The sequence below is a fragment of the Ovis canadensis genome, chromosome 3 (genome assembly GCF_042477335.2).
Source record: "Ovis canadensis isolate MfBH-ARS-UI-01 breed Bighorn chromosome 3, ARS-UI_OviCan_v2, whole genome shotgun sequence".
Classification (NCBI taxonomy): Eukaryota; Metazoa; Chordata; class Mammalia; order Artiodactyla; family Bovidae; genus Ovis; species Ovis canadensis.
The window spans coordinates 145,672,027-145,699,061 of NC_091247.1; the positions used below are offsets into that span (position 1 = coordinate 145,672,027).

At 42.3% G+C, this 27,035-nt stretch overlaps 1 long non-coding RNA gene across 1 annotated transcript; it reads right to left on the reverse strand.

The window, feature by feature from the left end:
• Window positions 1-7,062: 7,062 nt before the first annotated feature.
• LOC138437353 (uncharacterized) lies at window positions 7,063-20,468 on the reverse strand. The gene is made up of 3 exons (XR_011255885.1): window positions 20,290-20,468; window positions 10,389-10,484; window positions 7,063-8,942 (listed from the first exon to the last, which is right to left on the reverse strand). It is a non-coding gene; the product is annotated as an uncharacterized lncRNA (long non-coding RNA).
• Window positions 20,469-27,035: the final 6,567 nt, after the last annotated feature.

Here is a 27,035-nt window from a genome sequence, read left to right on the forward strand (position 1 = left end):
ATGTATGTGTATTCGTTTTATTCTTTTCCATTAGAGTTTATTACAAGATTTTGAAAACAGTTCCCTGTACTGTAGAGTAAATCCTTGTTGTTCACCTGTTTCACGTATGGTATTGTGTTATCTGTTAAACCCACACTCCCAATTTATCCCTACCCCTTCTTTCCCCTCTGGCAACCATAAGTTTGTTTTCTATGTTTGTGGGTCTGTTTCCGCTTTGTAAATTAGTTCATTTAGTTCATATCATTATTTTAGATTATGCAAATAAGCTGTCTCATATAATATTTTTTTCTCAGTCTAGCTTATTTCACTTAATATGATAATCTTGAGTTCCATCCAAATTGCTGAAAATGGCATTATTATTTTCTTTTTATGGTTGAGTAATGCCCGCAGTGCAGGAGAACTGGGTTCAATCCCTGCCTTGGGAAGATCCCCTGGAGAAGGAAATGGCAGCCCCCTCCATTATTCTTGCCTGGAAAATCTCATGGACAGAGGAGCCCGGCAGACTAAAGTCCACAGGTTCGCAACGAGTCGGACACGACTGAAGCGACTAACACTGGTATTTCATTGTGTGTGTGTGTTTCTCTCACACACATACATCTTCTTTACCTTTTCATCTGTTGATGAACACTTCCATGTCTTAGCTTCCATGTCTTAGCTCTTGCGAATAGTGCTGCGATGATGCATGTATTTTTTCAAATTAGAGTTTTCATCTTTTCTGGGTATATGTACAGGAGCAGGATTGCTGGATCATGTGGTAGCTCTGTTTTTAGTTTTTTAAGGAAACTCCATGCTGTTTTCTGTAGCAGTTGTACCAATTTACATTCCCACCAACAGCATAAGAGGGTTCTCTTTTGTCCACACCCTCTCCAGCCTTTGTTATCTGTATAGACTTTTTGATGATGGCCATTCTGACCAGAGTGAGTGATACCTCATTGCGGTTTTGATTTGCATTTCTCTAATGATTAGCAATGTTGTACATCTTTTGATGTTCCTAACACCTTTTGATGTTAGCCATCTGGATGTCTTCTCTTATTTTTTGATTGGGTTGTTTGTTTGTTTTTTGTTATTGAGTTGTATGAGTTGTTTATACAACACATCCTATTGAGCTCTTGTTTATATCTGCTTTTTTCCATTGCCACTAGCACCACTTTGGTTCAGCCCCCTGCTCTCTCTCTTCAGTTCAGTTCAGTGGCTTAGTCACATCCGACTCTTTGTGACCCCATGGAGCTCTCTCTCTTGCATTCCTGTTATTCTCCTAACTCATTTCCCCACTTCTAGTCTTATCTTCTCTGATTCAGCCTCAGAGTAATTTTTATAATTAAAAAATATCGTGTATCCCCCTTTTAAAACGCTTCAATCAGTTCTCATTGTCCTCCATATAAAGTCCCTAGCATAACTCACCATACCTTTCATTATTTGACCTCTGCTTATCTCTCACTTCAAGGATCTCCCACCTTATTCTCCATAATCCCTACTGTTCTAATCGCAGCTCTTCAAACAAAAATGCCTTCTATTGTCTCTGGGATTTTGAACATTTCTGGATATGTTCTTTTATTGCTTTCTATCTGTTCTCTCTCCCAGCTTCAAGTTCTTCAGTTTGTTACCTTTTTTCTGCTTGTGAAAACTGAAAGTGTCTGTGTCCAAGGTGGACACAGACCCACACTGCCCTAATAAGACTTTTTCTCCCAAGAACTGGGAATCTGGTGTTAACCTGGTGTCTGGAGAACTGAGTCATTTGACATGATCTCTTTAAATTTCCATGGTGCCTCCCCTTCCCAAGGCCTCCCTGGACAATTCTTGCTTACAGCCTCTGAGAGTTCTCAGAATTGTTTCAATAAACCTCTATCTTTTATGTCACTTTCTGTGACTTGTCATCAAAAGAATCTTCCTAACTAATACAATAGCGATGTTACTAACAACTGTCAATACTATATTTTCCTTGTTGGTTCAAATTTCTCAGAAACTACATTCTCTGTTATTAAAGATATTTCATCCCGTGAGTGATAGAATGCCTAATTAGATAAAAGGGAAATAATTGGATAGTATCATACTAGAAGTCTTCACGACTGAAGCGACTTAGCAGCAGCAGCAGAAGTCTACATTTCAAAAAGAGACACCTCTATAAGGAAAAATTTCTCAACCATTCTTACAGGAAAAATGCCCTAAACTGTAGGACCTAGTGCAACCCTACAGGAAGAGCAGGAAAGACCTACAGTGGATCCCACGCCAGGGGACCCATCCTTTGTGGAGCGTCTGTGGCACATAGTCTACCCTTAAGTGAAAACACGGACACAATTCATCAGGTTCTCCTGGCAATGACCAAGTATATTTTGAATGCCAACCCTTTTTTTCAGAATCCTTTCTATACTGGATATTAAAGCAAACTCAAATTTCTAATTTAAAGCAGGCATTGAAAATCTCAGCAACAAACCGATAAGAAATATTTCTAAATTCTGAAAGAGTAGTGAGTCTCTATTAATTGATTTTTCTGTATATTTGCCATATATACATGCTATTTATACTCATGCTATTTATGCTAAGGGATCTTTTAAGTGTCCTAAAACCAACCTTTTAAAAAATTAATTAATTAATTTATTTATTTTAATTGGAGGATAATTACTTTACAATATTGTAGTTTTTGCCATACATCAACCTGAATCAGCCATGGGTGCACATGTCCCCCCCACCCCCCCCTGCCTGAACCCTCCCCCACATCCCTCCCCACCCCATCCCTCTGGGTTGTCCCAGACCACCAGCTTTGAGTGCCCTGCCTTATGCATCGAACTTCCACTGGTCATCTATTTTACATATGATAATATACATGTTTCAATGCTATTCTCTAAAATCATCCCACCCTCACCTTCTCTCATTGAGTCCAAAAGTCTTTTCTTTTCATCTGTGTCTCTTTTGCTGCCTTGCATATAGGATTGTCAGTACCATCTTTCTAAATTCCACATATATTTGTCATACACTGTTTTGGTGTTTCTCTCTCTGACTTACTTCACTCTCTATAATCCAGTTTCATCCACCTCGTTGGAACTGACTCAAATGTGTCTTTTTTACAGCTGAGTAATATTCCATTGTGTATAGAAAAGTTATGACCAACCTAGATGGCATATTCAAAAGCAGAGACATTACTTTGCCAACTAAGGTCCATCTAGTCAAGGCTATGGTTTTTCCTGTGGTCATGTATGGATGTGAGAGTTGGACTGTGAAGAAGGCTGAGTGCTAAAGAATTGATGCTTTGAACTGTGGTGTTGGAGAAGACTCTTGAGAGTCCCTTGGACTGCAAGGAGATCCAACCAGTCCATTCTGAAGGAGATCAGCCCTGGGATATCTTTGGAAGGAATGATGCTAAAGCTGAAACTCCAGTACTTTGGCCACCTCCTGTGAAGAATTGACTCATTGGAAAAGACTCTGATGCTGGGAGGGATTGGGGGCAGGAGGAGAAGGGGACGACAGAGGATGAGATGTCTGGATGGCATCACTGACTCAATGGACGTGAGTCTGAGTGAACTCCGGGAGTTGGTGATGGACAGGGAGGCCTGATGTGCTGCGATTCATGGGGTCGCAAAAAGTCAGACGTGACTGAGTGACTGAACTGAACTGAACTGATATGTACCACAACTTCCGTATCCATTCGTCTGCTGATGGACATCCAGGTTGCCTTCATGTCCTAGCTGTTTTAAAGCTTGCTGCAATGAACACTGGGTTACATGTGCCTCTTTCAATTCTGCTAAACCACCCTTTTTGATCAGGCACAGATCTCTAATTAGTTGAAAACAAGGTGATCAACAATCCATGTTTAAACATAACTTTCAATATATGTTATTTATTGACACAAAGACAAGAACAGAAACTCAAATTCCAGAAGTTTTAGTGAGTATTTGACTTTAAAAACTAACATTACCACCACCCCCCCGCCAGAATCTTCCCTCTGTTTTCTTTTTTAATAAATATACAAATTAAGAAGAGATGAAGTTTTAATAAATGTTCTGCCACAATAACAGACCAGAAGAAAGTATCTTTGTCACCAGCAACTGGCACCTGTCCAGTTTTTCCAAGCCCACTTGTTGGCAGTTCTCATGATCTCTATAGCAAATGAACTTCTAGCAATACTCCCTAAGAGTAGCAGTAGATGATGCAGGTAGCCAAAATTGTCTTTAAGGGCTTTGTGAATGAGTGGATCTCTTTCTGTGTTAACACTCAGAGTCCCACGGAAAGGGAATTTACCACGACATCCGAAAGAGCAGCTGCTCTTTCCGCTAAGAGAGATCATGAATGCCCAAAGCTTTTGAAACCTTAATTGTTCAGTTAAATTTAGGGAAATTGATATTACCAAAGAGTCCCAGCAAATCTAACTGAATGTACTTCAGAGAACAGTGATACTGGCTGAAAACCATGGTTTACATTCCATCTTCAAAGTGAGATAATGCAAGAATGCCAAAAATTCAACAGAGGCTTCTCAAGTAACAATCTTGTCCTTGAGAGAGCACTGGGATTCTGAGCTGTGGAATTTTCCACTCGTTTATTCTTTCATTTTCCACCTTCCTTTGCCTTCAAGTGTCAATTGGCTCCTCTCAGTCACAGCTGTACAAATCACAGGACCCTTTTTTTTTTTTAATTGGCAGAAGGCATATACATTATTCATCTATTCATTTCCATCTAATGGAAATCCAAAAAAAGACAATTTTATTTCCCGACAAAACATTTAAAGCTGCTTTTCCCCCCATGAGAAACGGGACAGAAGACTCCATCCATGGTCTATGTAAGTACAAAAGTTTTTGCCTATTAAAGCATGTATGAATTTGATTTTATTAAAATGTATGACTGCTTTTTTGCTGTTATGCTTCATAGTACTTGTACATAACTATGTAGCAAATTCAATGTTTTTCTTAGCTTGTGAAACCTTAGTACCATAATAATACCAAGAACACTCTGTGCTTTTCCCAGCAAATATTGACTCAAGAGGGCACTTTGTTTACACTTATGCTACATCCTTGATAGAAAGCATGTACGTATTGCGTTGTGGGATGTGTTTTTTCTCTAACTGTAAATACAATGAAGCAGAAAAGTCAAGTAGTGACTCTACATCAAGTGATTACCTTGGCCCCTGGGTTATTGATTGAACTAGAATGCAGGTTAAGGTCATGGTGACTCTCATTTCACAGGCTCCTCTGTAGCCAAAGGAAATGACCTGTGTCTAACTCAACATCCACATGACTTCCTATTTGACAAGCCAATTTCCATATGAAATGAAGGGGAAAGTGACGTTTGCATTGGTAGTGAGGTTTATGTATCTGCCTTGTGTGTCGGCCACAATGATAGGTTCATGGTATAAGGATAAACCTTCCTCTCCTTCAGGAGATAGTTTATCACCCTGCTCTGTATAAGCCTTGTGGGACACACAGAGAAGTAGAAAGAAATGTCCGCCTGCCTCCCCATCTTCAACCCAGCTCTCCAGGACAGAAGAATGAAATCCTTGAATAGTCACCATCAACCACTAATGAAAATGCTAAGCAAAAAAAAAAAAAGATGTGAGCTCCAAGCTCTCTGTCAGAAGATAAAAGTTCCATTATAAAAGACAGTCATGGCTTTACAAGCCAAACAGAACTTTCTCAACATCTCACAGCCATCTCATTAACCGATGCTCTCTCATCATGAGTGATCATGGGTGTTTAGAGTCAGAAGCAAAATATGGGGAGCTCAGTCTGCAGGCAAGTAGAGACAAGGCATTATAGAGGAAGAGCTAGGTGTGTGAGGAAAATGATGAAGTGGGCATATTTTAGTGCTTAGTTCATAAGGAAGAAAATGCAGCGCAGGCAGGAACTTAACCCCTTTCTGGCTGGCATGTCAAACGGATACATAAACAATTATTTCCATTTCTTTCAACATCAATCCCGTCTATACGATTTGAACTTCTCTTTTGCCCCCCTACTTGGCTTTATTTCAAGGACTGGTAAAGGCACCTCATAAAGGCCTTTCACATATAAAAAGGTACACATTTCAACATCTTTAATAGTTTTTGAAAGCTCATTGATTCTAAGTAGAGGAAATCATCATTTGAGATGATTCATTTCCGAGTTACATCAAGTGTACCGTTGAACTCACAGCTGGGCATCTCAAATGAAAGATGGAATTTCTGGGACCTAACACTTCAGGGGCAGCAAGGAGGGTGGCCCCTCAGTAGCTGATGCTGAAAAAGACTTTAAATTCAAACAATACAGGACACCCAGCACATGCTCTTATGCACAGCACACATGAGCATCACACCCAGCACAGCATCACATGAGCGCCAAGCCTTATCTGCTCTGCAGAAGTCTCTACACAAGCCTGGGTGTTTACTTGGAGATGTCACCTTCCTGTTGCCCCATCACAGGTTGCCCTTATGTTCGTTTAACCTAGTTTTCTCTGTATACACTTGTCAACTCAAGGAAAGAACTGTTAGATTTGGGACTTTATATTCTTTTGTGGGAAGATTTTGTATTACCACTGAGTAATGAGTTTGCTCAAATGAATATTTTAAGAAGTAAAGGGTGGAGGGAGGAGAGGAGTGGTTATTTTATATCCCATTTTATATTTTATATCCCATTTTTCCTATGTTAAAATGTCTGGAAATTTCGTAAGCTTAATGCTTATATATAAATACAAATGATAACGATGTAACTTTTGCCTATCCCTGGAAATAGGGATATTTTTGTTTGTGTGTGTGTGCATGCTCAGTTCTGCTCAACTCTTTGCCGCCCCTCAGCATACATAGCACACGAGGCTTCTCGGTCTATGGGATTCCCCAGGCAAGAATATTGCAGTGTGTTGCCGTGATGTAGGATAAGGTGGAGCAGACTAGGGTGTGATGGGACAGCCTAGGCTCATGGACCGTATGGTGGTGATCTCCAGTGGCCTTGGCCTGCAATGCCTTGAAGTGGGTCTTGGGTTCCCCACCAGAAATTGGGCTGGGTTGTGGCAATGAAAGCACCAGATCCTCGCAATTAGACCAGTGGTCAGTGACATAGGCCCTGATCCTTTGGCTTTGCAGAGAAGAATTTCCGCAAAGATGGAAAATAATGGAGCAAGTAAAGCATTTATTAACAGGGGAAAAGTACAGTACTTGTGGACAGTCACACAGGAGGACTCGGGGTGAGAGTCACTGAGTCACACCCTCGTGGCAGTTTGAATTACTTTGATGGGATATCTCTTCCAGGTTTCCTTTGACCAATCATTTTGATTTGCCTGGTTCACAGTCCATATCTGGTATACCTCAGGATCCTCCCAGGTGTGCACACGCATCTCTTAGTCAAGATGGATCCTACCAAAAAGGCATCTGGGTAGAACATCCTTTGACAAAACTCTGCTCTGGCCTCCAAGGAGCCTTTTCTGGGTATGTGTGGCCAGGGAGTTCTCTTGACTTGGAGAATAAGAAGTATGTGGTCTGGGCAGGGCCTAGCTTCTTCCCTCAATTGCCCTGCTATTCTTGTCTTGGAGTTTCAGTCCATAGAGAGTGAATATCCAATTGCTTTACCCTGGGTGGGGGCCTTCTGCCTCTTGCCTCAGTAGTAGGTGATAGTGATGTAAGTGAATGTCCCTCAGACGTATCCAACTCTTTGCAACCCCATGGAATTCTCCAGGCCAGAGTACTGGAATGGGTAGCCTTTCCCTTCTCCAGAGGCTCTTCCCAACCCAGGAATCAAACCCAGGTCTCCCACATTACAGACAGATTCTCTGCCAGCTGAGCCACAAGGGAAGCCCTCAGTAGTGGTGAGGGGACAATAGTACTAGAATGAACTGCTAGTTCAACCCAGTGGTTTTGGAGCTGAGAATCTGAGCTTCAGGGGAGAATCTTAGACCATAGACAAAGGATTGAACAGTTGGAGTTAACTATATGAAAATACTGAAAAGGAAAGTGTTAGTCGCTCAGTTGTGTCCAACTCTTTGCGATCCCATGGACTGTAGCCCACCAGGCTCCTCTGTCCATGGGATTTCCCAGGCAAGAATACTGGAGTGGGCTGCCATTTCCTTCTCCAAGGGATCCTCCCAAAACTTTTAATAAGGAAAACAAAAATGCAAATTTTACTTACTTACCATTTACTAGCTGTGTTACCTGAGGTTACCTACCCTCTCTGTGGCTCATCTATAAAATTGAAATATAATGGTCATAGCCTTGCTGGGAAAATCAAATCAGTCAATAAATTAAAAGTAATCTAGAAATGATAAGTATCTGATAAACATCAACTGTTTTTATTATTGTTGCCACTGCTAGTGTGAATTCAACTAGGCCTTTCTCTAGTGAGTTTTTGTTGATTGATGAGCTGGAAAACTCAGTCCACTATGAATTGTCATGTCACAGCAGTGTGGGTGTCAACATTTTAGGATACACTGAGGCAGAGCCTAGCTTCAGCGTGGAGCTGAAGGAAGTGGGGGTGGGGGCGGGTATCTGGGAGTCTCCTCTCTGTGACTAATGATCACTCATACTTAAGAGCACTTAGGTATCATCTTTCTTATAGCATAACAAAAACTCCCAAAATGGAATTAAAAACCCAAACCTTTCCTGAGTCCCAATTTTGAGTTTTGGAAAATTGACCAAGCTGCTTCTATTAATAACAATCTTCACCTGAATTGTTACAGAGATTAAATGTGTTGGAAAGCACTTTATGACCTACAGATTCTACAGAGAACTATACATTCTTAAAAGCATGGTGTATTACAATTACAAAATGTTTCTCTTATTTTGAAATCACAGGGAAAAATTCATTCTTACTTTCTTCCAAGGATTTAGCTTTGACCGTGAAAGTAGGATATATGTCCAGAGTATTCATGGAAAGTGTATTTGAAGATAAACACTGAGCTGGGAAGGTTGGAGGATGGGTTCCAGCCCAGCTTTCCCATGGGCACAGCATACAGCTCCAGGCAAGTCATTTAGACTTCCTGGCTCCCAGTTTCCTTTCCTGTAAAACATAGGATAAATTAGGTGATCTCTCCCCCTCTCATTCTATAAATGTCAGACATAAGTTAGCATGAATCTGTGAGTCACTAAAACTTGGTAAGTTTCAGAAAATTATTTAATAAACAAAATCTCTCATAAGCAACTCGAGCAAGCTTGGAACTGACTTCCAAAATATTGCATAACCGTGTTTAGGCAAAGACTTCAAACCTAAGAAGATGTTGGAAGTGGGCCTCTTTTCACTACCACTAGCAATTCACACGACTGAAGCGACTTAGCAGCAGCAGCAGCAATTCACAGAAGACAGACTGTTGGTTCCTGTGTTCATACTCATTCTTCCTTAAGGGCTCAGAGCATTTGAACATCTCTCATTAATTTTGTGGGTCACTTAATAAACAGAAAATGCTATTGCCTCTTTCAAAATGAAATGAAAGCCATTTCTATAACATGTTTAGCATCTCAAAATGCTTAATAACCGTTTTAGTTTCCCCCTCTTCCTCATTTCTGGTTTGATCAGCATAATAACTTTGCTAAGAAGGCTGGGCCCAGGTATTCTTATGCTCATTTTGCAATTGAATATTCTGGGAACAAACAAAAAAAAGTAACTCGCTTCCTGCTTGGAGTTGATGGTCCTCCTTAGATCTCCTGACTCTCATGTGAAACCCGATCCTGTCTAAGAGTATCCTCCTCACTATGGTCAACCAACCTGCAAATAAGCCCCTGGAAACGCCTGACTCAGCTCCCTTCATCAGCAGAAAACTCTCCTCCCTACTCACTGCCCAAGTCTTTCTCTGGGACCCCATATAGAACTGAAGTGGTTCTCTGAGTGCTCTAGCCCTTTTAAAGAACTTCCATGGAAAAATAAGATTCCTAAGATAGAAACAATGGACTTATTGATGACTGAATTAGACCCTGCCTCTATGCCCTGTGGTTTCTCCCCATAAATGTTTTTCCCGTAATTCAGTGGCTGCTTTGGGAGAACTGTCCAAAACCCTTTCATCAAGAGTTATTTTTTCATCCTAAGATTTTGGCTATCTCTCAAAAGGGCAAGAAATGGATCATGTCCTAAAGAAAGATCCTACAAGGTCCTCAACATTTTATATCCATGGGGATAATTAGGAAGATTGAAGAATTACAGCTCCTCCAAGAACTGACTGAGGAGTGGACCAACTTCAAATCACAAATACAGGATTCTGAACACAAAGTATAATTTTATAGAACTCATTTCCCAACCTCTGTGGTAGAGACAAGATAGTGATAGGTTTGAAGTGCCTGCCCTGGGCTTGGCTGGCAGAGTCAGAGGGCTGGGAATGAAAGATCACATAGAGATTAACTCCACAAGAAACACGCTTGTGCTTGCATAATACTTATCTTTAATATTTAATATTTACCTTCATACTGGCTTCATTTCCTGTATCCCCCAAACTAAGTGGCAGAAATAGCTACTCACGGTGGCACACAGCTCCATTACTGCTTCTACTGGTCCTGTGAGAGAGGCACTGTTGCCTTCCCTCTCTTCCCTGGTGGCTCAGACGAAAGAATCCACCTGCAATGCAGGAGACCTGGCTTCAATCTCTGGGCAGGAAGATTCCCTGGAGAAGGGAATGGCTACCCTCTCCAGTATTCTTGCCTGGAGAATTTCAAATGGACAGTGGAGCCTGGAGGGCTACAGTCCATGGAGTCGCAAAGAGTCAGACACAGCTTAGTAACTAGCACTTTCTGGTCACTGAAGCAACTGAAGCAAACTGGCAACTGAAACAAAATAAACACAGCTCCCATCTTTGACTCCCTCTTCTCTTATGATGGGCGATATTGGCAGCCAGATGCATCACTTCACCTAATTCAAGTCCACAAATGGTGAGAAACTGGTGTGGGCAAGGCACCACATTAGATGCCCAGGGAACCAAAATCTGAGCTCAATGGAGTGAACTATGGCAGGAAAGGGATTGTGGGCAGCTGGTGATAGGGTAGATGAGTCTTCACATTACGGTTTAGAATCAAACGCTTTATAATAAAAACACAATGATCAAACCCAACAAAGATATCAGACTAGGGATCATATCTCCTTTGAAATAGCCCTGCATCCCCCTCTGGTACCTAAAAAAAAAATTTTAAGGAAAGAGAAATATCTTGAGGATTCAGAGAAGGGATGGTTCTTAGGAGTATAAGTAATGGTTTCATGAAGAAAGCGGTGTTAGAAATAAGTTCTAAAAGTTGAATTATGTATATATAATGCACATTTTTTTGGCCATGCCATGCAAGAGCTTAGTTTCCCAACCAGGGATTGAACTCTTGCCCCCTGCAGTGAAAGTACAGAGTCCTAACCACGGAACTGCCAGGGAATTCCCAATGCACAACTTTAAATGGCCCTATTATATCAGGCTTCCCTGGTGGCTCAGATGGTAAAGAATTCGCCTGCAATGCGGGAGACCTGGGTTTGATCCCTTGGTTGGGAAGATCCCCTGGAGGAGGGCATGACCACCCGCTCTAGTATTCTTGCCTGAAGCATCCCCATGGACAGAGGAGCCTGACGGGCTACAGTCCATGGGGTCGCAAAGAGTTGGACATGACCATGCAACTAAGCACAGCATTACATACACCATATTACTTCTTAAGACAAGGAGAGGAGGTCCCTCCACATAAGAAGCGGACTGCACATGCCAAACCTTTAGTGAGCACCTACTATGTTCCAGGTGTGAATGTAGGTGATACAAGGATTCTGAAGCACAGATGTCTGCCTTCAAGTATCATGCAGCCTGGAGGAGAGGCTGACATAGTTGGCTCAGAACACATGTATCAGGTGGAAGCAGAAGATAAAGGTGGGAGACTCTATCAAGACCAGGTGAAAAGGATCACTAAAACTAGGCTAAAGGGGCTGTACTTATTTCAGCGGCGCCACGCTGTGCTCAGTCACTTCAGTTATGACAGACTCTTTTCGACCCTATGGACTGTAGCCTGCCAGGCTCCTCTGTCTATGGGATTTTTTTTAGGTAAAAACACTGGAGTGGGTTGCCATGCCCTCCTCCAGGGGATCTTCCCCACCCAGGGATCAAACTCACATCTCCTGCATCTCCTGCGTTACAAGTAGATTCTTTACTGCTGAGCAACCAGGGAAGCCCTATTTCAGGGGTAACAGGATTATTAAAGATTTGAGGCTGAGGAGACATGAAGTGGGTTGGATACATGATTCATTTAGAGCAAATGCATAGGATTCATTTAGAACAAGAAGAAACCTGGAAGAAAAACTGGGTAGGAGATGAAGGCAAAGGTCCCAGTCTATAGATAACAGTGTTCTGAATCTGGTAGCATTAAAGAGGGATAAAAAGAATGAAGAAAGGGGGAGCCAGCTAAACAGACAATATAGGACACTGAATTGCTTGAAAGGAAAAGGAAATGTTTGGTATGGACAGTGCTGAGTCTGGGATGCCAGTAGGATGCAGAGAGGAGGCATTTAGCCCACAGTTGGACAGTCAGGTCTGTGGTATTCAGGTGCTGGCTAGAAAGATATGTTTTTGGTGCTGTCCACAAGTGGGTGGCTGGTGGAGCATGCACAGAAGGAGGAGGAAGAAAACACTTCTGGGGAATACATCCGTTTAGGGGGTAGCAGCATTGGGTGGCCATTCGCTCGGGTTTTTCCATGCACTGTTACAGAAAAACTCGAACAAATTTTTGGCCAAACCAATAGAAAGTCCTGTATCTGAAGAAAACAAGAGAAATCAGAGAAGAGTTGAGGGTCAAGATAATACACGCCAGGGAACACAGAGAAGGAGGATGTTCAAAGGAAGAGGTATCAAGAGTGAGATGCTGAGGAGAAGCCAGGAGATGGAGACTGGGTCAGGATGAGCCATTGGATCTAGTGCTGGGGGCTGGGGGTGGGGGTGGGGGTGTCACTGGCTGCCTTGAAAAAGAAACTCCAGTGAGGCCGAGAACAGAAAAATCAGCATGCATCAGCAGCAAGTTAGCGAGTGGAAAGAAGGAAGAGACGGATGGAGGGATGGAGAATACAGATGAGCACAAGGATGGATGGACTGATGGGGAAGGGGGCAAAGGAATCAGGTTTGCAGATGGGTGACAGAGCAAGGAAAGGGATGCATACAACCCAGAGACAAGTTGGAAAGAAGAAAGAAAGCATGGAGGGGGGCGATGAAAACACAGAGACTCTCCCCAGACTATTCTCACCCATGCCAATGCGTGTAATTACCACCTCTCCCTGGGGTGACTCACACATTTATATCTCCTGCCCCAACCTCTTCCTGAGCTCATGATGTATATACAATATGATCTACTAGACCACTCCGCCTGGATTCAGAAAGATACTTCAGACTCAACCAGCCTGAATCAAATGTGTGATCTTTCCCTCCAAGCAACATCATCTCCCACTGCTCCCTTCTCAACATGACATCTTTATCCGAAGTCATAAGTTTAGAAATTATCTCAGCACCTTGATTCCTCTGAAACCCCTCTCCACCTCTAAAGGGTTTTAATTTATCTCCCCAAATCAACCTTTGCCCTCACCTAAAAGAGGGCATCAGAGGGCAGACACACTGAAACCATAATCACAGAAAACTAGTCAATATAATCACACTAGGACCACAACCTTGTCTAACTCAATGAAACCAAGCCATGCCCGCTGAGCAACCCAAGACGGGCGGGTCATGGTGGAGAGGTCTGACAGAATGTGGTCCACTGGAGAAGGGAATGGCAAACCACTTAAATATTCTTGCCTTGAGAACCCCATGAACAGTACGAACAGGCAAAATGATAAGATACTGAAAGAGGAACTCCCCAGGTCAGAAGGTGCCCAATATGCTACTGGAGGTCAGTGGAGAAATAACTCCAGAAAGAATGAAGGGATGAAGCCAAAGCAAAAACAATACCCAGCTGTGGATGTGACTGGTGATAGAAGCAAGGTCCGATGCTGTAAAGAGCAATATTGCACAGGAACTTGGAATGTCAGGTCCATGAATCAAGGCAAATTGGAAGTGGTCAAACAAGAGATGGCAACAGTGAACGTAGACATTCTAGGAATCAGTGAACTAAAACGGACTGGAATGGGTGAATTTAACTCAGATGACCATTATATCTACTTCTGTGGGCAGGAATCCCTCAGAAGAAATGGAGTAGCCATCATGGTCAACAAAAGAGTCCGAAATGCAGTACTTGGATGCAATCTCAAAAATGACAGAATGATCTCTGTTCATCTCCAAGACAAACCATTCAATATCACAGTTATCCAAGTCTATGCCTCAACCAGTAACACTGAAGAAGCTGAAGTTGAATGATTTTATGAAGACCTACAAGACCTTTTAGAACTAACACCTCAAAAAGATGTCCTTTTTATTATAGGGGACTGGAATGCAAAAGTAGGAAGTCAAGAAACACCTGGAGTAACAGGTAAATTTGGCCTTGGAATGCGGAATGAAGCAGGGCAAAGACTAATAGAGTTTTGCCAAGAAAATGCACAGGTCATAGCAAACACCCTCTTCCAACAACACAAGAGAAGACTCTACACATGGACGTCACCAGATGGTCAACACCGAAATCAGATTGATTATATTCTCTGCAGCCAAAGATGGAGAAGCTCTATACAGTCAGCAAAAACAAGATCAGGAGCTGACTGGTTCAGATCATGAACTCCTTATTACCAAATTCAGACTCAAATAGAAGAAAACCGCTAGGGAAAACCACTAGACCATTCAGGTATGATCTAAATCGAATCCTTTATGATTATACAGTGGAAGTGAGAAATAGATTTAAGGGCCTAGATCTGATAGATAGAGAGCCTGATGAACTATGGAATGACGTTCGTGACGTTGTACAAGAGACAGGGATCAAGACCATCCCCACGGAAAAGAAATGCAAAAAAGCAAAATGGCTGTCTGGGGAGGCCTTGCAAATAGTTGTGAAAAGAAGAGAGGTGAAAAGCAAAGGAGAAAAGGAAAGATATACACATTTAAATGCAGAGTTCCAGAGAATAGCAAGAAGAGATAAGAAAGCCTTCCTCAGTGATCAATGCAAAGAAATAGAGGAAAACAACAGAATGGGAAAGACTAGAGATCTCTTCAAGAAAATTAGAGATACCAAGGGAACATTTCATGCAAAGATGTGCTCAATAAAGGACAGAAATGGTCTGGACCTAACAGAAGCAGAAGATATTAAGAAGAGGTGGCAAGAATACACAGAAGAACTGTACAAAAAAGATCTTCACAACCCAGATAATCATGATGGTGTGATCATTCACCTAGAGCCAGACATCCTGGAATGTGAAGTCAAGTGGGCCTTGAAAAGCATCGCTACAAACAAAGCTAGTGGAAGTGATGGAATTCCAGTTGAGCTGATTCAAATCCTGAAAGATGATGCTGTGAAAGTGCTGCACTCAATATGCCAGCAAATTTGCAAAACTCAGCAGTGGCCACAGGACTGGAAAAGGTCAGTTTTCATTCCAATCCCAAAGAAAGACAATGCCAAAGAATGCTCAAACTACTGCACAATTGCACTCATCTCACATGCTAGTAAAGTAATGCTCAAAATTCTCCAAGCCAGGCTTCAGCAATACATGAACCATGAATTTCCTAATGTTCAAGCTGGTTTTAGAAAAGGCAGAGAAACCAGAGATCAAATGGCCAACATCTGCTGGATCATGGAAAAAGCAAGAGTGTTCCAGGAAAACATCTATTTCTGCTTTATTGACTATGCCAAAGCCTTTGACTGTGTGGATCACAAGAAACTGTGGAAAATTCTGAAAGAGATGGGAATACCAGACCACCTGACCTGCCTCTTGAGAAATCTGTATGCAGGTCAGGAAGCAACAGTTAGAACTGGACATGGAACAACAGACTGGTTCCAAATAGGAAAAGGAGTACGCCAAGGCTGTATATTTTCACCCTGCTTATTTAACTTATATGCAGAGTACATTATGAGAAATGCTGGACTGGAAGAAACACAAGCTGTAATCAAGATTGCCAGGAGAAATATCAATAACCTTAGATATGCAGATGACACCACCCTTATGGCAGAAAGTGAAGAGGAACTAAAAAGCCTCTTGATGAAAGTGAAAGAGGAAGAGTGAAAAAGTTGGCTTAGAGCTCAACATTCAGAAAATGAAGATCATGGCATCCGGTCCCATCACTCCATTGGAAATAGATGGGGAAACAGTGGAAGCAGTGTCAGACTTTATTTTGGGGGGCTCCAAAATCACTGCAGATGGTTATTGCAGCCATGAAATTAAAAGACGCTTTCTCCTTGGAAGAAAAGTTATGACCAACCTAGATAGTATATTCAAAAGCGGAGACATTACTTTGCCAACTAAGGTCCATCTAGTAAGGCTATGGTTTTTCCTGTGGTCATGTATGGATGTGAGAGTTGGACTGTGAAGAAGGCTGAGTGCCGAAGAAATGATGCTTTTGAAGTGTGGTGTTGGAGAAGACTCTTGAGAGTCCCTTGGACTGCAAGGAGATCCAACCAGTCCATTCTGAAGGAGATCAGCCCTGGGATTTCTTTGGAAGGAATGATGCTAAAGCTGAAACTCCAGTACTTTGGCCACCTCATGCGAAGAGTTGACTCATTGGAAAAGACTCTGATTCTGGGAGGGATTGAGGGCAGGAGGAGAAGGGGACGACAGAGGATGAGATGGCTGAATGGCATCACTGACTTGACGTGAGTCTGGGTAAACTCCGGGAGTTGGTGATGGACCGGGAGGCTTGGCGTGCTACAATTCATGGGGTCGCAAAGAGTCGGACACGACTGAGCGACTGAACTGAACTGAAGCTCTATACTACAGCTAGAGTGACTTTTTCAAAATACTAGTCTGATCACATCCACCCCTGCCTAGAACCTTTCAGTGATTTCCTGTTGGGCAGTGCCAGAGTCTGACCTGGCTCTCCAGCTCCGGAGAGCCTGGCTCTGCCCTCCTCCCAGCCTCACCTTGCACCCTCTTCTGCATGCTTCTTTTCTCTTCCTTCATCACCCCAGCCGCCCTGCTTCTCTTCTCTTCCACCTCTGTGCTCCACACAAGCTGTTCTACCTGCCTGGTATCCGTTCCCACCATCTTTTCACCTGCTTAAGTTATATCTCAAACAAGACAGGAGACAGTACAACAGACTGGTTAAAACTCCAGACTTTGCAATTAAATTGAGTTCCAGTATTTCTACTCAAGCTGCATGATCCTAAACAAGTTACTTACTATCTCCAAGCCTGAGTTTTCTCGCCTATATGTTAACATGAGTCCGTAACTCACCAAAAATCCATATAAAGCACTAAAATCTGGGCCTAGTACATAGGAACCACTTGGCAATTGTCAGCCAATGTTCTTATTCTTGTTTTCAACGGAAGGTCAGTCATTCCTTTCTGGGGATAGCTCTTGACCAGGTCACCACCCCCAATCGGCACTCGCAGCCCCCTTGTACCCTCCTTTCTTCACACCCATGACCAATTTAACTTTGCATTTATTAAGAGATTTTTAGGTTATGTCTATGTTCTCTGTCAGATTGAAGGCTCTTTGAGATTCTGCCTCCTTAGCTCATGCAAATAGCCTAGAAAAGACCCTGATGCTGGGAAAGATTGAGGGCAGGAGAAGAAGGAGACGACAGAGGATGAGATGGTTGGATGGCATCACCAACTCAATGGACATGGGTTTGAGCAATTCTGGCAGATAGTAAAGGATAGGGAAGCCTGGAGTGCCGCAGTCCATGGGTGGCAGAGAGTCGGACATGACTGAGCAACTGAACAAAGAACAACAACCAGCCAAATTGAGTCAACCAATACCAGCCTAGTGGGTGAGTGAGCAAACAAGTAACAGACATGGCCCAGCGGTGGTTGGAGCATGTGACGGTTGGCCCATTCAGCTCATCTTCTAGGTGACAATCCAGTATTCTGTCATTTAGCCCATTACATCCTGTCTCTAGGGAGGGCCAGATAAACAGTGTGTTCTCTCATCTGTGAAAACCAATACATTGTTATCAGTGAAAGTGAAGTCACTCAGTCGTGTCTGACTCTTTGAGACCCCGTGGACTGTAGCCCACCAGGCTCCTCCATCCATGGGATTCTCCAGGCAAGAATGCTGGAGTGGGTTGTCATTTCCTTCTCCAGGGGATCTTCCCTATCCAGGGATCGAACCCAGGTCTCTTCCATTGCAGGCAGACACTTTAACCTCTGAGCTTGTTATTAACAATATATATTTTTAAGAAACCAAATGATTCTGGAGTAAAATCCATATTCATGCAGGCCTCATTGACCAAGGACATCTGGTAATCCACGACTGAGGCAGATGACGACAATGAGGATCGTCTCGTAATTAACAAGGCTTATGAATGTTAGCACATTCAGTCCCAGAACACATTGGGCTAGTGAGTGCAAAGAATAGAAGAGAAGCTCTGGAAAGTTATCTCATGTGCCAAGTGAGAAAGGTTGGGGAAGAGCCACCTTCCCTGCACCCTTTAGCCCATCTTAATTTTCTGTGTTGTGGATACAGCCACAAACATCAAACTGGACCCCTCCCTGCGGTATGCCCTGCAGCTTTCTCACAGGCTCGAGGGGCAAATCACATCCTCCCTTCCTTCCACATCACTTTCCCTCCAGGTCACTTCTGAGGAGAATATTTTAGTTCAGAAAATATTTTCTGAAGAATTCTCTTGGTGTCTGCTATTGGGCACATACTAAATCCATGGGAAAGTCTGTACAACCTTGGACAAATATGAGAAAAGCAGATAAAAGATCCCTATAACTCCATACAGATCACCTTTACTACAGCAGGCAAACACTTTAATTAATGCCTCCCTTTGCTTCTAATATCAGTGTGTTCTTTCCCTTGATGGAACAGATGATTAACAGTAGCTAGAATTTATGCTGTTATCTGTGGCCTTTCTTCTACTGAATACCTTGTAAAGGCAGCAAACCACAAGGCCCTATGTGCATTCCCTGTACTTGTCATTAAATTGAGCAGTAGTTTCGATGCCTTCAGCATAAAATCTAAGAGCTTTGTACTCTTGATAGAACAGGAAAGGAAAATTGACATCTTTTTAGCACTCACAGATTGTGACCCATCCCCTGTTCTCCCAGGACTGTTAATCTTAGGAGCTTTGTTTGGGCCCTGGCAAGTTGCTGTCTTAGTTGAAACAATAAAGATTACCCACAATATGGTAACTTTGAGAACAGCAATGAAAACCTTTCACTTCCAGAACTTAGATAACCTTTATGAAGAGATCCATTATTGCCTAGAAATTCTACTATAAAGGCACATCAGGGTTTCAAAATGCAAAATGACTGAGAAAAAAGACTTACGTAACATTAGAAACAAAAACCTGATTGCAAAGTCTTGTCTAGGTTATGATTGTAACTATAGGAAAATTAGGTAACATATTGACTAACTGGAAGGAAATATTAAAACAGCTGGTTTTAAAATGGCAAAATTAGAGAAATGTTTTCCTTTCCTTTTTCTCACATTTGATTTCTGTGGTACTTCTTATGGTATTGTTGGTACAATATAGTTGTCAGCTAAACATTTGTATTATGCTTAAAATATGGTGGAAAATTATAATTCACTTGTAGTATAGACATTAAAATTATACCCCACCTTAAAGTTGAATACAGAAAATATTGAGCTATTCTACCATTCTATCTTTTAAAACGATTACTTATTCTAAAAAAAAAAAAAAACTTCTATCATGGCTCTTAAAATTGGCAGAAACAAATTTCATTTATCTCCTTTGGCATCACGGGCAACAACCTCAAAAATCTTATTTTCTTCAATGAGAAATGATAGAACAAAATTAATTTTTATTAAATTTTCCCTCTGATTATCTAGTAGACCAGAAAACCAGTCTAGAGAAACTACCCTCTGTTTAAGGAATCCTTAGTAAGGCTAGGTTAGAAAATGCTTCAGCATATATTTGCCTCATGACTACAAATGCTTAAAGACAGAATCCTTGCTGGGTGCTGACAGAGTTGAATCATTGCATTACAAGTCTACAAATTCAACTCAGAAAATAACCACAAAGTTTTCTCTTTCTTAACCTTCTGTTATATGGTGTTTCACTCACAAGGCCGTATTGCCTATAAAAAACACAATGTAGGGTTAGGATAAATCTCACACTGAATGGGCATTTCCTTCTGACCAGATATTTCCACTTTTTAAATGAAATAATTTCTATCCATAAGAACTGGCTGTCTTTGCCCTCTAGAATGCCATTAAGAGGTTAAGGGAGTCTGTGGTTAGGTTGGACTTTATCTTTCTTAGAGTTCAGGTCCCTCCTTTTGTCCCTTTCATGCAAGTCATTCCAACAAAAATGTATCCAGCTGAGTGACTTCCCAGAGCTATTGAGTCAACAAACTCTACCAGGAGGCTATGGAAATACCTTATTGGCCCTTGAACGCTGTGTCTCACCCACTGATTAGTTAGCATGGTTCGTGCAGCTTCTAAACAGTTCAATCCGGAATCAGGGGGACTTCATGTTCCTAACTTTCCTCTTCACATGACTGGTTATACGCAGTAAGAGTTATCAGCTGCAAAAATAAATAAGTCCAGTGCTACACTAACAAGCAATCTGCTGACCAACAAACGAATGACTCAATACTGGTGAGTTGATTATTACACTAAAGATCATGAACTTGATTCTGGGGGCAAAGGGGATCGCAGAATGATCTTTAAGAAGAGCATGCATAATGTAACCCTGGTTTAAGATGAGAACTAAGCCTAGAGGCTGGAGGAAAACAAACTGGAGAGGATAGGGATTGGCTGGAATCAAGAAATGAAGAAGAAACAACTGAAATAGTTGAACTGGCTCAAGCATGAAAATCAAATAAACAATAGAGTAAGAATGGATCAAATGATGCAACAGATTTGATACAGATTAATGAACCCCGGTAGCAATCTCTTCCTGTTCTCCCTGTTTTATCCTTTATTTCCCTCAGTTTCCCTCTGCATGGAAAATAGTGAGATCTTGTATACTAAAGATGAGCATCCCATCACTCCTTTGCTTAAAAACCCCTGAAGACTCGGCATTCCTACCCTCAAACATAACACTCTCGCCCTAGCCTCAGGGCCTTGGCACTTGCTGTTCCCTCTGCCTGGAGTGCTCTTCCCTAGATTCCTCAAGCTTAGCCCTTGTGCATCCTTCTGCTATCAGCTTACATGTCACAATCTCATGGAAGAAGCCTTTTGATGATCCTTCCTTCACCCACCCCAAGCACTCTACATACACTTCCTCTGTTTTTATTTTCTCTGTAGAAAATTATCATTCAAAATGAAAAATTCATGTATTTGTTTACATCTTCTGTCTCCCTCTTCAACTGCAATGTCAGTTCTTGATAGCATGTCTGTCTTATTTCTCATTATAACCCCAGTTCCTAGTACAAAGTAGGATCTTCACAAATAATTGTTGAGTACTGCTCAGTTGCTCAGTTGTGTCTGACTCTCTGTGACCCCATGGACTATAGACCTCCAGGTTCCTCTGTCCATGGAGTATTCCAGTATTCAGGCAAGAATACTGGAGTGGGTTACCATTTCCTTCTCTAGGGGATCTTCCCAACCCAGGGATCAAACCAGCATCTCCTGCATCTCCTGCATTGGCAAGCAGATTCTTTATTACTGTACCACCTGGGGAGCCTAATTGTTGAATGAAAGAATGAATATATATGGAAGTATATGGACCCTTAAATATGAAACATGCATTTCTTCCCCAGTAAGACTGAACAGTCTAACTAGGAAACATAATCCTATGGCCTTCATTTACTCTAACCTGAATGTTTCACTAAGGTAAGCCAATAAACCTCTCTGCCCCCTATTGTCCTTCTGCCAACAATTGCCACTCTCTTGCCAAAGACACACGTAGTGAAAAATAAGCAAGATGAAATTTGGCTAGTGCCTGGACTCTTGCAAGAGGAAGACACTCCACTTAACTGTTCAACCCACCAGAAACATGACAGGCTGAGGCCAAAACGACAGAATCGAAATCCCCAAAGTCACATCAAACCACTGGACTACAAATCCCCCAAATGGCCCTCAAACAACAGTCCGTCAGAATTTCCACCAGGCTATAAGTCACAATTCAACGTGGCAATTCCAGAAATTTTTGGAAAACAAAGCCACTCCCCAGATGGATTACTGATGACAAAGAAAATGTAAAATGCCTTCTGCCACAGGATGGTGAACACCCCAGTTCCCAGGCTTCTGGCTTCCCTCTTTCCATGGAGACCACCCATCAAGTCCCTCAGGTGCCCCAGAGCCCACTGCCAGAGCAAGCAGCCAGCACCCCCTTGGAGTTTACTCTCTGAAAACTTTTTCAAGATACACCCAACCAAACTAAAGAAAACAGTTTAGTCTTAAGCTTCACTTCAAGCCCAGCAAATGGACTTCATAAGTCTAGGATAATGACTCAGCTCAGGAAAACTGACCTAAGCAGCTTCCTTCTCCAGTCACAAACCGCTGCTGCCTGTGAAGTCTCTATTAGAATAAAGGAATTCAGAAAGCTCATCACATCTGGTGCAGGAGTTAAGAACATGAACTGTAGGGACTTCCTTGGTGGTCCAGTGACTGCAACTGTGTGCTTCTGATGTTGGCAGGGGGACGCGGGGGCCAAGTTAGATCCCTAGTCAGGGGCTGAATCCCACATGCCACAACTGAGGATCCCGCATGCTGCAGCTAGAACCTGACTTGCACAAATAAAAAAATATTTTAAAAGAAAATGGATTTTGTTTTTTTTACTTGGAAGGCACCAGGGTTTTCCTGATTTTATCACTTACCCAGTTGTGTCACTTCAGGCAAGTTATTCTAAATCCATACAGGTTTCAGTTTTCTATTTGTAAAATTGAATTGAATGCCTCCTTTAGTGGGTTATGGTAGAAGAGACAGAGGAGATTGAACGAACTGCTAAGCATGCTCAATGAATGCTAGCTGTTGTTGCTAATCAATAGGTAATGCTTGTCAATAAAAATATCTGAATTCATGTTATTTCTTTTGTATGTATCCAGCAAATGTTTACTAAGCATCTACTTGATGCCCAGCATTGTGCTAAGTGCTGGTGATGAACCAACAAACATGGGAGACTGATCCCTGCACTCGTGCAGCCAACAGATTTGTAAGCAGACATTCACAGGGTGGTGAAGTGACTGCCTTTTCATACTGTTCATGGGATTCTCAGGGCAAGAATACTGAAGTGGTTTGTCATTCCCTTCTCTAGTGGACCACATTGTGTCAGACCTCTCCACCATGATCTGTCCATTATGGGTGGCCCCACATGGCATGGCTTAGTTTCATAGAGTTCTGCCAAGAGAACGTACTAGTCATAGCAAGAGCCCTCTTTCAACAACACAAGAGAAGACTATACACATGGACATCACCAGATGGTCGACACCGAAATCAGATTGATTATATTCTTTGCAGCCAAAGATGGAGAAGCTCTATACAGTCGGCAAAAACGAGACTGGAAGCTGACTGTGGCTCAGATCCTGAACTCCTTATTGCCAATACAGAGTGAAATTGAAGAAAGTAGGGAAAACCACTGGGTCATTCAGGTATAACCTAAATCAAATCCCTTTACAACTATACAGTGGAAGTGAGAAATAGATTGAAGGGACTAGATCTGACAGAGTGCCTGATGAACTGTGGATGGAGGTTCGTGACATTGTACAGGAGACAGGAATCAAGACCATCCCCAAGAAAAAGAAATGCAAAAAAGCAAAATGACTGTCTGAGGAAGCCTTACAAATAGCTGTGAAAAGAAGAGAGGTGAAAAGCAAAGGAGAAAAGGAAAGATATATACATTTAAATGCAAAGTTCCAAAGAATAGCAAGAAGAGATAAGAAAGCCTTCCTCAGCGATCAATGCAAAGAAATAGAGGAAAACAACAGAATGGGAAAGACTAGAGATCTCTTCAAGAAAATTAGAGATACAAAGGGAACATTTTATGCAAAGATGGGTTCAATAAAGGACAGAAATGGTAGGGACCTAACAGAAGCAGAAGATATTAAGAAGAGGTGGCAAGAATACACAGAAGAACTGTACAAAAAAGATCTTCACAACCCAGATAATCACGATGGTGTGATCACTCACCTAGAGCCAGACATCCTGGAATGTGAAGTCAAGTGGGCTTTAGGAGGCATCACTACAAACAAAGCTAGTGGAAGTGATGGAATTTCAGTTGAGCTGATTCAGATCCTGAAAGATGATGCTGTGAAAGTGCTGCACACAATATGCCAGCAAATTTGGAAAACTCAGCAGTGGCCACAGGACTGGAAAAGGTCAGTTTTCATTCCAATCCCAAAGAAAGGCAATGCCAAAGAATGCTCAAACTACTGCACAATTGCACTCATCTCACATGCTAGTAAAGTAATGCTCAAAATTCTCCAAGCCAGACTTCAGCAATATGTGAACCATGAATTTCCTGATGTTCAAGCTGGTTTTAGAAAAGGCAGAGAAACCAGAGATCAAATTGCCAACATCCACTGGATCATCGAAAAAGCAAGAGAGTTCCAGAAAAACATCTATTTCTGCTTTATTGACTATTCCAAAGCCTTTGACTCTGTGGATCACAAGAAACTTTGGAAAATTCTGAAAGAGATGGAATACCAGACCACCTGACCTGCCTCTTGAGAAATCTGTATGCAGACCAGGAAGCAACAGTTAGAGCTGGACATGGAACAACAGACTGGTTCCAAATAGGAAAAGGAGTATGTTAAGGCTGTATATTGTCACCCTGCTTATTTAACTTATGCAGAGCACATCATGAGAAATGCTGGACTGGAGGAAGCACAAGCTGGAATCAAGACTGCTGGGAGATATATCAGTAACCTCAGATATGCAGATGACACCACCCTTATGGCAGAAAGAGAAGAAGAACTAAAGATCCTCTTAATGAAAGTGAAAGAGGAGAGTGAAAAAGTTGGCTGAAAGCTCAACATTCAGAAAGCTAAGGTCATGGCATCTGGTCCCATCACTTCATGGGAAATAGATGGGGAAACAATGGAAACAGTGGCTGACTTTATTTCGCAGCTCCAAAATCACTGCGGATGGTGATTGCAGCCATGAAGTTAAAAGATGCTTACTCCTTGGAAGAAAGTTATGACCAATCTAGACAGCACATTAAAAAGCAGAGACATTACTTTTCCAACAAAGGTCCATCTAGTCAAGGCTATGGTTTTTCCAGTGGTCATGAATGGATGTGAGAGTTGGACTATAAAGAAAGCTGAGTGCAGAGGAATTGATGCTTTTGAGTTGCAGTGTTAGAGAAGACTCTTGAGAGTCCCTTGGACTGCAAGGAGATCCAACCAGTGCATTCTAAAGGAGATCAGTCATTGGAAGGACTGATGGTGAAGCTGAAAGTCCAATACTTTGGCCACCTCGTGCAAAGAGTTGACTCATTGGAAAAGACCCTGATGCTGGGAGGGATTGAGGGCAAGAGGAGAAGGGGATGACAGAGGATGAGATGGCTGGATGGCATCACCGACTCAATAGACATGGGTTTGGGTGGACTCCAGGAGTTGGTGATGGACAGGGAACTGAAACTGCGTGTTGCAGTTCATGGGGTCGCAAAGGATCGGACACGACTGAGCAACTGAACTGAACTGAAGTGCTATATGGGGAAATTCAGAGTGAGAAGACCTGAAGGACATCAAACATGGGCCAGGGAGTCATGGAAGGTTTATCGGAGGAAGTGCTGCTTAAGCTATATGATAAGTATGTCATCCAAACTTTGGAGAAGCAAGAGCAAGAGAAAATCCTATGCAGAAGAAACACTCTTCACAGATGCCCAAATAATAGAGAGCAAGGCATTTTCAAATTGTTGAAAACAGGTTTGGCTGATAAGGATCCTAGTAAGTGTTTGTTAAAGAATTTCTGCTTTAATCTGAGTACCTTGGGGAGTATGGTAAGATTTGAAGCCAAAGTGACATGGTTGCATTTGTATTTTAGAATGATCACTCTGGCTGCTGTGTAAAGAATGTGCTGTGCTGTGTTTAGTCACTCAGTCATGCCTGACTCTCTGCAACCCCATGGGGATTCTCCAGGCAAAATACTGGAGTGGGTTGCCATGCCTTCCTTCAGGAGCTCTTCCCAACCCAGGAATCAAACTGGGGTCTTCTGCATTGCAGGGGGATTCCTTACCAGCTGAGCTACCAGGGAAATCCATGTAAAACATAAATTGAGGCAAAGAAACCATTATGAGTCTATGAATCAAGAAAATATCCCACAAGCATGTGGAGAAGTGGACATATTCTAGAGATATTTAGAAGAACAATGACAAGACTTGACAATTGATAGAGTGAGGAAGAGGGAGTGGAAGAAGATAATGACAGGTTAAATGGTGGTACCACTCACTGAAATAGGAACCAGGAGAGGAACACATTTGGATGTTCTGTACAGGATAAGCTGAGTGTGCAATGCCTGCAGGATTCTCCAGGGGAAATATTCATGGATAAGTTGATTAATAAGACCTGAATCTTTTCTTGTCATCACAACTACCTTTCTAGACCAAAATCACTGCAGATGGTGATTGTAGCCATGAAGTTAAAAGATGCTTATTCCTTGGAAGAAAAGTTATGACTAACCTAGATAGCATATTCAAAAGCAGAGACATTACTTTGCCGACTAAGGTCCGTCTAGTCAAGGCTATGGTTTTCCCAGTGGTCATGTATGGATGTGAGAGTTGGACTGTGAAGAAGGCTGAGTGCTGAAAAATTGATGCTTTTGAACTGTGGTGGTGGAGAAGACTCTTGCGAGTCCCTTGGACTGCAAGGAGATCCAACCAGTCCATTCTGAAGGAGATCAGCCCTGGGATTTCTTTGGAAGGACTGATGCTACAGCTGAAACTCCAGTACTTTGGCCAGCTCATGTGAAGAGTTGACTCATTGGAAAAGACTCTGATGCTGGGAGGGATTGGGGGCAGGAGGAGAAGGGGCCGACAGAGGATGAGATGGCTGGATGGCATCACTGACTTGATGGACGCGAGTCTGAGTGAACTCCGGGAGTTGGTGATGGACAGGGAGGCCTGGCGTGCTGCAATTCATGGGGTCGCAAAGAGTCAGACACGACTGAGCGACTGAATGGAACCGAACTACTCACTGTCACTATGATCCAGCCACATAGGTCTTCTTCTCTTCAAATATA